The 12715-nt window shown below is 21.6% G+C and overlaps 1 pseudogene; it reads right to left on the bottom strand.

Annotated features, from left to right (window-relative positions):
* Positions 1-8561: 8561 nt before the first annotated feature.
* Positions 8562-9443, bottom strand: LOC115893990 (annotated as a pseudogene).
* Positions 9444-12715: the final 3272 nt, after the last annotated feature.

The raw sequence follows: 12715 nt of genomic DNA, 5'->3' as shown, positions 1-12715 counted from the left end.
ATATTCATTCTGTCTACTTTTTATACCTATGTCTATTATATCTGTTATGTCTATATTTTATACCTATATCTATTACATCTATTATATCTATATTTTATACCTATATCTATTATATCTATTTTGTCCATATTTTAAACCTTTATCTATTATAGCTATTATGTCTATATTTTATACATATATCTATTATATCTACTATGTCTATATTTTATACCTATATTTATTATATCTATGTCTATATTTTATATCTATATTTTTATATCTATTTTGTCTATATTTTATACCTATATCTATTGTATCTATTATGTCTATATCTTATACATATATCTATTATAATTATTATGTCTATATTTCATACCTATACCTATTATGTCTATGTTTTATACCCATATCTATTATGTCTATATTTTATGCCTATATCTATTATATCTATTATATCTCTATTTTATACCTATATCTATTATCTCTATCCTTTATTCCTATATCTATTATGTCTATATTTTATACCTGTATCGATTTTATGTATTATGTGTATATTTTATACCTATATCTATTATATCTCTTATGGTATATTTTATACCTATGTCTATTATATCTATTATGTTTATATTTTGTACCAATATCTATTATGTCTATATTTTTTACCTTTATCTATTATTTCTATTATGTCTATATTTAATACCTCTATCTCTTATATCTATTATGTTCATATTTTATACCTTTCTCTATTATAGCTATTATAAGTATATTTTATAACTCTATCAGTTATATCTATTATGCCTATATTTTATACCTATATCTATTATAGCTAATATGTCTATATTTTATACCTATATCTGTTATATCTATTATGTCTATATTTTATACCTATATCTATTATATCTATTATATCTATATTTTATACCTATATCTATTATATGTATTATGTCTATATTTAATACCTATTTCTAATTTATCTATTATGTCTATATTTCATACCTATATCTATTATGTCTATATTTTATACCTATACCTATTATATCTCTTATAACTATATGTGTTATATCTATTATGTCTATATTTTACGCCTATATCTATTATATCCACTATATCTATATAGTATACCTATATCTATTATATCTATATTTGATACCTATATGCATTATATTTATTATATCTATATTTTATACATTTATCTATCATATCTATTATGTCTATATTTAATGCCTATATGTATTATGTCTATTATGTCTATACTTTATACTTATAACTATTATAACCGTATATTATACCTATATCCATTATATCTATATTTTTTTCCTATATATATTATACCTATTATAATTATATTTTATAATAATATCTATTATACCTATATTTTATACCTATATCTATTATATCTATTGTCTATATTTTATACCTGTATCTATTATATCTATTTTTTATATATATATCTATTATATGTATTATATCTATGTTTTATACCTATATATATTATATCTATGTTTTGTACCTGTATCTATTATATCTATTATGTCGATATTTTATAGCTATATCTATTATGTCTATATTTTATACCTATATCTATTATATCTATTATGTCTATATTTTATACTTATATATCATATTTATTATGTCTATATTTGATACCCATATATATCATATCTATTATGTCTATGTCTTATACCTATATCTATTATATCTCTTATGTCTATATTTTATACCTATATCTATTTTATCTATTATGTCTATATTTTATACCTATATCAATTATACCTATTATGTCTATAATTTATACCTATATCTATTATGTCTATATTTCATACCTACATCTATTATATCTATTATGTCTATATTTTATGCCTATATCTATTACGTCTATGTTTTATACCTATATCTATTATATCTATTATGTCTATATTTTATACCTATATCTATAATAACTATTATGTCTGTATTTTATACCTATAATTATTATGTCTATTATGTCTATATTTTATCCCTCTATTATATCTATTATGTCTATATTTTATAATTCTATCAATTATATCTATTATGTTTATATTTTATACCTCTATTATATCTATCAAGCCTATATTTTTTACCTATATCTATTATATCTATTATGTTTATATTTTACATCTATATCCATTATGTCTATTATGTCTATATTTTATACTTATATATATTATATCTATTATGTCTATATTGTATACCAATATGTCTTAAGTCTATATTTTATACCTATATTTATTATGTCTATTATGTCTATATTGTATACCTATATCTATTATGTCTATATTTTATACCTGTGTCTGTTATGTCTATATTTTATACCTATATCTATTATGTCTATATTTAATACCTATATCTATTATATATATTATGTCTATATTTTATACCTATATCTATTAGGTCTATATTTTATACCTATATCTCTTATATCTATTAAGTCTATATTTTATACCTATATCTATTGTATCTATTATGCCTATATTTTATACCTATATCTATTATATTTATTATATCTATATTTTATACCTATATATATAATGTCTATATTTTTTACCTATATCTATTATATCTATTATGTCTGTATTTCATACCTATATGTATTATGTCTCTATTGTATACCTATATCTATTATATCTATCAGATTTATATTTTATCATTATATCAATTATATCTATATTTTCTATGTATATCTATTATATCTATTATATGTATATTTTATTCCTATATCTATTATATCTATAATTTATACCTATATTTATTATATCTATTATGTCTATATTTTATACCTATATCTGCTATGTCTATATTTTATACCTATATCTATTATGTCTATATTTAATACCTATATCTATTATATATATTATGTCTCTATTTTATACCTATATCTATTATGTCTATATTTTATACCTATATCTATTATATCTATTAAGTCTATATTTTATACATATATCTATTGTATCTATTATTCCTATATTTTATACCTATATCTATTATATTTATTATATCTATATTTTATACCTATATCTATTATGTCTATATTTTTTACCTATATCTATTATATCTATTATGTCTGTATTTCATACCTATATCTATTATGTCTCTATTGTATACCTATATCTATTATATCTATCAGATTTATATTTTATCATTATATCAATTATATCTATATTTTCTATGTATATCTATTATATCTATTATATGTATATTTTATACCTATATCTATTATATCTATATTTTATACCTTTATGTATTATATCTATTATGTCTATATTTTATACCTTTATCTATTATTCCTCTTATGTCTATATATTATACCTGTATCTATTATATTTATTGTGTCTATACTTTATACCTATATCTATTATGTCTATATTTTATATCTTTATCTATTATATCTATTATGTCTATATTTTATTCGTATATCTATTATATCTATTATGTCTGTATTTCATGCCTATATCTATTATGTCCACTATATCTATATTTTATACCTATATCTATTATATCTATAATTGATACCTATATCCATTATATCTATTATATCTCTATTTTATACTTATATCTATTATAACCATATTTTATACCTATATCCTTTATATCTATATTTTTTCCTATATCAATTATATCTATTATATTTATATTTTATAATTATATCTATTATATCTATATTTTATACCTATATCTATTATATCTATTTTCTATGTTTTATACCTCTATCTGTTTTATCTTTTTTTTATACATATATCTATTGTATCTATTATATCTTTATTTTTTACCTATATCTATTATATCTATATTTTACCTGTATCTATTATTTCTATTGAGCCTATATTTTATACCTATATCTATTTTATATATTATGTCTCTATTTTATAGCTATATCTATTATATCTATTATGTCTGCATATTATACCTGTATCTATTATGTCTATATTTTATACCTATACCTATTATAACTATTATGTCTATATTTTGTAATTCTATATTATGTCTATATTTTACACCTATATCTATATCTATTATGTCTATATTTTAAAAGTATACATTATGTCTATATTTTATATCTATATCCATTATATATATTATGTCTATATTTTACATCTGTATCTCTTATGTCTATATTTTTTACCTATATCATTTATATCTGTTTTGTGTATATTTACACGTATATCTATTATATCTTTATGCCTATATTTTATACCTATATCTATTATATCTATTATGTCTAAATATTATACCCATATCTGCTATGTCTATTTTTTATAACAATATCTATTATATGTATTATGTCTATATTTCATATCTTTATCTATTATATCTATTATGTCTATATTTTATATCTATATCTATTATAACTAATATGTCTATATTTTATACCTATATCTATTATATCTATTATGTGTATTTTTTATACCTATATCTATTATATCTATTATGTCTGTATTTTATACGTATATCTCTTCTGTCTGTGTTTTATACCTCTATTTATTATATCTATTATGTGTGTATTTTATTCCTATATCTATTATATCTATTATGTCTAAATATTATACCTATATCTATTAGGTCTATATTTTATACCTATATCTATTATGTCTATATTTTATACGTATATCTATGATGTCTATATTTTATACCTGTATCTATTATGTCTATATTTAATACCTCTATCTATTATATCTATTATGTCTATATATTGTACCTATGTCGATTATGTCTATATTTTTTACCTATATCTCTTATATCTATTATGTCTATATTTTATACCTGTATCTATTATGTCTATTATGTCTATATTGTAAACCTATGTCTATTATATCTGTTATATCTATATTGTATACCTATATATATTATATCTATTGTCTATATTTTATACCTGTATCTATTATATCTATTTTGTATACGAACATCTATTTAATCTATTATATCCATATTTTATACCTATTATATCTATAATGTCTATATTTTATACCTATATGTATTATGTCTATATTTTATACCTATATCTGTTAAATCTATTAGTTCTATGTTTTATACCTATATCTATTATATCTATTATGTCTATATTTTATACCTTCATCTATTGTATCTATTATGTCTAAATATTGTACCTATGTCTATTATGCCTATATTTTATAACTATATCTATTATATCTATTATGTCTATATATTATACCTATATCTATTATATCTATATTTTATACCAGTATCTATTATATCTATTAGGTCTATATTTTATACCTATATCAATTATACCTATTATGTCTATAATTTATACCTATATCTATTATATCTATTATGTCTATATTTCATACGTACATCTATTGTAACTATTATGTCTATATTTTATACTTGTATCTATTATGTCTATATTTTATACCTATTTCTATTATATCTATTATGTCCATATTTTATACCTATATCTATTTTGTCTATATTTCATACCTATATCTATTATGTCTGTATATTATTTATTTTATTTTTTTTTTTGAATTCTGATTTTATTTTATTTTTTTTCTTTTTTTTTATCATACTTTAAGTTCTAGTGTACATGTGCATAACGTGCAGGTTTGTCACTTATGTATACTTATGCCATGTTGGTGTGCTGCACCCATCAACTCGACAGCACCCATCAATTCATCATTTATATCATGTATAACTCCCCAATGCAATCAGTCCCTCCTCTCCCCTCCCCCCTCCCCATGATAGGCCCCAGTGAGTGATGTTCCCCTTTCCGAGTCTATGTCTATATTTTATACCTATATCTGTTATGTCTATATTTTATACCTATATCTATTATGTCTATATTTAATACCTATATCTATTATATCTTTTATGTCTATATTTTATAACTATATCTCTTATATGTATTATGTATATATTTTATACCTATATCTATTATGTCTATATTTTATACCTCTATATATTCAATTGTATCTATATTTTATATTTATATCTATTATGTCTATATTTTATAACTATATCTATTATATCGATGATGTCTATATTTTATACCTATATGTATTATATCTATTATGTCTATATTTTATACCCATATCGATTATATCTATTATGTCTATATTTTATAACTATATCCACTATATCTATTATGTCTATACTTTATACCTATGTCTATTATGTCTATTATGTCTTTATTTTATACCTATATCTATCTGTATCTATTATGTGTATATTTTATACCTATATCTATATTTATTATGTCTATATTTTATAACTATAACTATTATGTCTATATTTTATACCTATATCTATTATATCTACGATGACTATATTTTATGCATATATCTATTAAATTTATTATGCATATATTTTATACCTATATATATTATATCTGTTATGTCTATAATTTATTCCTATATCTATTATGTCTATTATGTCTATATTTCATACCTATATCTATTATGTCTGTATTTTTTACCTATATCTATTATATCTATTATGCCTATATTTCATTCCTATATCTATTATGTCTATATTGTACACCTATATCTATTATATCTATTAGGTTTATATTTTATCATTATATCAATTATATCTATATTTTATACGTATATCTATTATATCTATTATATGTATATTGTAATCCTATATCTATTATATCTATATTTTATACCTTTATGTATTATATCTATTATGTCTATATTTTATACCTATATCTATAATACCTCTTATGTCTATATATTACATTTATTGTGTCTATACTTTATACCTATATCTATTATGTCTATATTTTATATCTTCATCTATAATATCTATTATGTCTATATTTTATACCTATATCTCTTATATCCATTATGTCTATATTTTATACGTATGTGTATTATATCTACTATGTCTATATTTTACACCTATATCTATTATATCTATTATGTCTGCATTTTATACCTATATCTATTTTGTCTAAATATTATACCTATATCTATTATGTCTATATTTCGTACCTATATCTATTATAACCATTATGTCTATACTTTGTACCTATATCTATTATGTCAATATTTTTTACCTATATCTATTATAATTATTATGTCTATGTTTGATAACTATATCTATTATATCTATTATGTCTGTATTTTATACTTATTTCTATTATTTCTGTATTTAATACCTATATCTATTATGTCTATATTTTATACCTATATTATATCTATTATGTCTATGTTTTATACCTATATCTATTATATCCATTATGCTTATGTTTTATGACTATATCTATTAAATCTATTATGTCTATATTTTATGCTGATATCTATTATGTCTATATTTTATACCTATATCTATTATATCTATTATGTCTATTTTTTATACCTATATCTATTAAATCTATTATGTCTATATTTTATACCGATATCTATTATGTCTATATTTTATACCTATATCTATTATATATACTCTCTCTATATTTTATACCTATATCTATTATATCTATTTTGTCTATATTTTATACCTCTATCTATTATATCTACCCTGTCTACATTTTATTCCTATATTTATTATATCTATTATGTCTATATTTTATAAGTATATCTTTTATATCTTTTTTGTCTATATTTTATACCTATTTCAATTATGTCTATATTTTATTCCTATATCTATTATATCTATTATGTCTATATTTTATAACTATATCTATTAAATCTATTATGTCTATATTTTATACCGATATCAATTATGTCTATATTTATACCTATATCTATTATATCTATTATGTCTATATTTTATACCTATATCTATTAAATCTATTTTGTCTATATTGTATATCTATATCTATTATGTCTATATTTTATACCTATATCTATTATATCTATTATGTCTATATTTTATACCTATAATTATTATATCTAATATGTCTATATTTTATACCTATATCTATTATAATTATTATGTCTATATTTGATAACTATATCTATTATATCTATTATGTCTATATTTTTTACTTATTTCTATTATGTCTGTATTTAATACCTATATCTATTATGTCTATATTTTATACGTATATTATATCTATTATGTCTATATTTTATACCTATATCTATTATATCCATTATGTCTATGTTTTATGACTATATCTATTAAGTCTATTATGTCCATATTTTATGCCGATATCTATTATGTCTATATTTTATACCTATATCTATTATATCTATTATGTCTATATTTTATACCTATATCTATTAAATCTATTATGTCTATATTTTATACCGATATCTATTATGTCTATATTTCATACCTATATCTATTATATCCATTATGTCTATATTTTTTACCTGTATCTATTAAATCTATTTTGTCTATATTGTATATCTATATCTATTATGTCTATATTTTATACCTATATCTATTATATCTATTATGTCTATATTTTATTCCTATAATTATTATATCTAATATGTCTATATTTTATACCTATATCTATTATGTCTTTATTTTATATCTATATCTGTTGTATCTGTTTATATTTTATACCTATATCTGTTGTATCTATTATGTCTATATCTTTTTTTTTTTTAAACAGGCTTAATTCACTTTATTTTTCTTGTATAAAAAGCCTATGTTGTAGCCACAGCTGGAGCCTGGGTCCGCTGCACGGAGACTCTGGTGTGGGTCTTGACAAGGTGGTCAGTGAATTCCTGATAGGTAGACTTGGTAAACACAGTCTCCTTCCACAGGTCAGGGGTCAGGTAGCTGTAGGTCTTAGAGATGGCATCAAAGGTGGCCTTGGCGAAGTTGCCCAGGGTGGCAGTGCAGCCCCGGGCTGAGGTGTAGCAGTCATCAATACCAGCCATCATGAGCAGCTTCTTGGGCACAGGCGGTGAGACGATGCCAGTACCCCTGGGTGCAGGGATGAGGCGCACCAGCACAGAGCCACAGCGGCCTGTCACCTTGCAAGGGACGGTGTGGGGCTTGCCGATCTTGTTCCCCCAGTAGCCTCTGCGCACCGGGACAATGGAGAGTTTGGCCAGGATGATGGCCCCACGGATGGCGGTGGCCACCTCCTTGGAGCACTTAACACCCAGGCCGACGTGGCCATTGTAGTCCCCGATAGCAACAAACGCCTTGAACCTGGTGCGCTGACCAGCACGGGTCTGCTTCTGCACCGGCATAATCTTCAAAACCTCATCTTTGAGAGAGGCCCCCAAGAAAAAGTCAATGATCTCAGATTCCTTAATGGGCAGAGAGAAGAGGTAGATCTCCTCCAGGGACTTGATCTTCATGTCCTTGACCAAGCGTCCCAGCTTGATGACGGGCATCCACTCCTCATCCTCGGCCTTGCCTCCGCGAGCTCCGCGGCCTCGGCCCCGACCTCGTCCACGGCCGCGACCCCGGCCCCGGATGCCACTGCCGAAACCTCCGCGGAAGACACCGCGGATCCCCATAACAGGGCCACCAGGGCCTCCGGACCACCCCGCTGCACCGGCGTCATCCGCCATTTGGTGTTTTCTCGGATAAGAAGCTTATGTCTATATCTTATACACATATCTATTATATCTATTATGTCTATATTTCATACCTATACCTATTATATCTATTATGTCTATATTTTATATCGATATCTATTATATCTATTATGTCTATATTTTATACCTATATCTTTTATATCAATTTTGTCTATATTTTATACCAATTTCAATTATGTCTATATTTTATTCCTATATCTATAATATCTATTATGTCTAAATTTTATGCCTACATCTATTATATCTATTATGTGTATATTTTATACCTATATCTATTATATCGATTATGTCTATATCATATACATATATCTATTATATCTATTATGTCTATATTTTATAACTATATCTATTATATTTATTATGTCTATATTTTATACCTATATCTTTTATAGCTACTTTGTCTATATTTTATAACTATTTCAATTATGTCTATATTTTATTCCTATAACTATTATATATATTATGTCTATATTTTCTACCTATATCTATTATGTCAATATTTTATACCTATATCTATTATAATTATTATGTCTATATTTTATACCTATATCTATTATATCTATTATGTCTATATTTGATACCTATTTCTATTATATCTATTATGTCTATATTTTATACCTATATCTATTATGTCTATATTTTATACCTATATCTATTATGTCTATATGTTATACCTATATCTATTATGTCTATATTTTATACCTATATCTATTATGTCTATTATGTCTATATTTTATACCTATATCTATTATATCTACTATGTCTATATTTTACACCTATATCTATTATACCTATTACGTCTATATTTTATACCCATCTCTATTATATCTATTATGTTTATATTTTATACCTATATCTATTATATCGATGTCTATATTTTATACCTATATCTATTTTGTCTGTATTTTATACCTATATCTATTATGTCTATATTTTATACCTATATCTATTTTATCTATTATGTCTATATTTTATACCTATATCTATTATATCTATTATGTCTATATTGTATACCTATATCTATTAAATCTACGATGTCTATATTTCATACCTGTATCTATAATATCTATTATATCTATATTTTATACCTATATCTATTATGTCCGTATTTTATACCTATAGCTATTATATCTATATTTTGTACCTTTATCTATTATATCTATTTTATCTATATTTTACACCTATATCAATTATATCTATTATGTCTATATTTGATACCTATATCTATTATATCTATTATGTCTGTATTTTTTATCTATATCTATTATATATATTATGTCTATATTTTATAACTATATCTATTAAGTCTATATTTTATACCTATATTTATTATAACTATTATGTCTATATTGTATACCTATATCTATTATGTCTATATTTTATACCTATATCTATTATGTCTATATTTAATACCTGTATCTATTATATCTATTATGTCGATATTTTATGCCTATATCTATTATGTCTATATTTTATACCTATATCTATTATATCTATTATGTCTATATTATATACCTATATCTATTATATCTATTATGTCTGTAACTTATACATATATCTATTATATCTATGATGTGTATATTTTATACCTATATCTATTATGTCTATATTTCATACCTACGTTTCTATACCAGTTATGTCTATATTTTATATGTATATCTATTATATCCATTATGTCTATATTTTATACCGATATCTATTATGTCTATATTTTATACCTATCTATTATATCTACTCTGATTATATTTTATACCTATATCTATTATATCTAATATGTCTATATTTTATAACTATATCTATTATATTTATTATGTCTATATTTTATACCGATATCTATTATGTCTGTATTTTATACCTATATCTATTATGTCTACTCTGACTATATTTTATACCTATATCTATAATATCTAATATGTCTATATTTTAAACCTATATCTATTATATCTATTACGTCCATATTTAATACCTATATCTGTTTTATCTATTATGTCTACATATTATATCTATATCTATTATATCTATTATGTCTATATTTTATGCCAATATCTATTATATCTACTATGTTTGTATTTTATACCTATATCTATTATATCTATTATATCAATGTTTTATACCTATATCTATTAAATCTATTATGTCTATATTTTATACCTATATCTATTATATCTATTATATCAATGTTTTATACCTATATCTATTAAATCTATTATGTCTATATTTTATACCTATATCTATAATATCTATTACGTCTATATTTTATACTTATTTCTATTATGTCTATATTTAATACCTATATCAATTATGCCTATATTTTATACCTATATTATATCTATTATGTCTATATTTTATACCTATATCTATTATTTCCATTATGTCTATGTTTTATAACTATATTAAATCTATTATGTCTATATTTTATGCCGATATCTATTATGTCTATATTTTATACCAATATCTATTATATCTATTATGTCTATGTTTTATACCTATATCAATGATAACTATTATGTCTATATTTTATGACTATATCTCATATCTATTATGTATATATTTTATACCTATATTTATTACGTCTATATATTATACCTATATCTTTTATATCTATTATGTGTATATTTTATACCTATATCTATTATATCTATTATGTCTATATTATATATATATATCGATTACATGTATTATGTCTACATTTTATACCTACATCTATTATATCTATTATGTCTATATTTTTTACCTATATCTATTATATGTATTATGTCTAAATATTATACCTATATTTATTATGTCTATATTTAATACCTATATCTATTATATCTATTATGTCTATATTTTATAACTATATCTATTATATCTATTATATCTATATTTTATACCTGTATATATTATAACTATTTTTTATACCTATATCTATTGTATCTTTATATTACACCTATATCTATTATATCTATTATATTTATTTTTTATAACTATATCTACTATATCTGTATTTTCTTCCTGTATCTATTATATCCGTTATATCTATATTTTATACCTATATCTATTATATCTATATTTTATAACTATATCTATTATATCAATTATATCCATATTTTATACCTATATCTATTATATCTATATTTTATACCTTTATCTATTATATCTATTATATCTGTATTTTATACGTATATCCATTATATCTTTTATATCTGTATTTTATATTTGTATTTATTATATCTATTATGTCTATATTTTATACCTATATCTAT

Source organism: Rhinopithecus roxellana, chromosome 16, assembly GCF_007565055.1.
Source record: "Rhinopithecus roxellana isolate Shanxi Qingling chromosome 16, ASM756505v1, whole genome shotgun sequence".
NCBI classification, from domain to species: domain Eukaryota; kingdom Metazoa; phylum Chordata; class Mammalia; order Primates; family Cercopithecidae; genus Rhinopithecus; species Rhinopithecus roxellana.
This window is presented reverse-complemented; position numbering and strand designations above follow the sequence as displayed.